At 41.9% G+C, this 2179-nt stretch overlaps 1 pseudogene; it reads left to right on the top strand.

The window, feature by feature from the left end:
- Positions 1 to 1432: 1432 nt before the first annotated feature.
- Positions 1433 to 1933, top strand: LOC117716308 (small ribosomal subunit protein eS12 pseudogene; annotated as a pseudogene).
- Positions 1934 to 2179: the final 246 nt, after the last annotated feature.

Raw genomic sequence — 2179 nt, 5'->3', positions numbered from 1 at the left:
AACAAAACTTAATCATAATACATGAGTGAAAGACAACGGCATCCCTAATCAAGCCTCAGTAAAAGAGTGGAGTATGCCTTGTATCTAATAAGGGGTGGGTATCTTTGGGTCTGTAAACCATTAGAAGGCAAACTGTAAGGAAGACATCTTCCTGGTTCTTATTCTAGGGCATTCCTCCTTCATCATTGAAGGTGTTCAATGTGTTGTTTTCTGAGTTGCTAGCCTTCGAAGCTGAAAGCACACATTCCTTAAGAAGTAGAGTCCATTTAAAACCTTTCTGTGCTGCTCAATGAAGCAGAAGCGACTTACTGAGAGTTCTGAGCCTTGGTCTAGAAACAACTGAAAGCTTTCAAACTCTTTCTCTCAGAAAGCCAGTGTGTCTAGGCACTAAGCTCTGTGGACGTAGCCATGTCGTGAGGAAGCACAAGCGACATGAAGAGCAGCCACATGGAGAACCGAGGAGCAGGAGACACTCAGGACTTGGGTTTAGCCATGCTCTTCCTGAAAACTTGTCTCAGCTAACTGGTCATGCCATCCTGATGCCTGGGCATTGGAGAGCACAGAGGAGCTGCCACCACCTGGTGAGGCCTTTCAGGATAGACAAACAGTATTACTCTGCAAATGGACGCATTCCCATAATTACCTTAGTGTTCTCCTGTAGCTTCTAAAACAGAGTTCTTTCTAAGGTTGTTCTCCTTATGCAAATTTTATCTTTTTTAAAAATGTGAAAGTTGTGGGTCTCTTTAAAAAAATTGTTCGATGTGTATTCTTTTACATAATATTTTGTTTCATATATACAATTCCCTTCAAGTATGTTATGTACTTTGGCCGTATTTGCCAGCCCTCATTCTCCCTGTTTAGTAGCTTCATCCATCTGTTCCTTCTTGCTAGCACTCTCCCCTCCGCTTTAATCTCACAAGGAGTTTTAGGTATTTATGTATCTATATAAAAAAAACTTCTGGAACTTACAAGTGGGAGCAAGCACACAATATTTGTTTGTTTTGCATCTGATTTATTTTGATTAAAATGATCTACACTTGCATCCATTTTCATGTAAATGATATAATTTCATTCCAGTTCATAGCTGGATAAAATTCTATTGTGTATATACACTACATTTTCTGTATACATTCATCTCTTCAAAGATAGCTAGACTGATTCCATATCCTTGCTACTGTGAAAACAGATATGCATATATCTCTGTGATATATAATAATTCCCATAATTATATATGCATATATCTCTGACTTAGGGTCCTTTGAATACACCCCCAGGAATAGTATATGTGGGTGTATCTCAGTGTCTTGAGGAATCTTCATACTTATTCTCACGTGGCCAGAGCAGCCAGAACAGTGTACTAATATTTCCCCTTCCCAGCATTCTCGCTAACACTTGCTGTTATTTGTTTTCTTAAGGATAGCCATTCTGGCTTTTCCTCCGCCGAAGCCGACTTGCGCGGAAGCGGAAGCTCGGGTGAGTTCAAGATTCGGCGTTACTCCTAACCCACCGCCATGGCCGAGGAAGGCATAGCTGCTGGAGGTGTAATGGACATCAACACTGCTCTACAAGAGGTGCTGAAGACAGCCCTCATCCACGATGGCCTAGCACGTGGCATACGAGAAACTGCCAAAGCCTTAGACAAGCGCCAAGCTCATCTCTGTGTGCTTGCATCCAACTGTGATGAGCCCATGTATGTCAAGCTGGTGGAGACACTTTGTGCTGAGCACCAAATCAACCTGATAAAGGTTGACGACAACAAGAAACTAGGGGAATGGGTGGGCCTCTGTAAAATCGATCGAGAGTGGAAACCACGGAAAGTGGTCGGTTGCAGTTGTGTAGTGGTAAAGGACTATGGCAAAGAATCTCAGGCCAAGGATGTCATCGAGGAATACTTCAAATGCAAAAAATAAATAAAATTAAAAAAAAAAAACAGATAGCCATTCTGACTGAGGCAAGGTGGCAATCTTAGTGTAATTCTACTTTGTACATCCAAGATCAAGGTCTTAAAGCTAAACACAAGTGAGCAAGAGAGCATGTGCTCATCCTTGCTCTCTTCTCTTGACTGAGATGTGCTATGACCAGCTACTTCAAGCTTCTGCTGCTGCAACTTCCCAGAACTGGTAGCCTACAATCTGGAAGTGAAAACTAAGACAAGCCCATGTTCTCCAAATTTTTCTTT

Source organism: Arvicanthis niloticus, chromosome 10, assembly GCF_011762505.2.
Source record: "Arvicanthis niloticus isolate mArvNil1 chromosome 10, mArvNil1.pat.X, whole genome shotgun sequence".
NCBI lineage: Eukaryota > Metazoa > Chordata > Mammalia > Rodentia > Muridae > Arvicanthis > Arvicanthis niloticus.
This window is presented reverse-complemented; position numbering and strand designations above follow the sequence as displayed.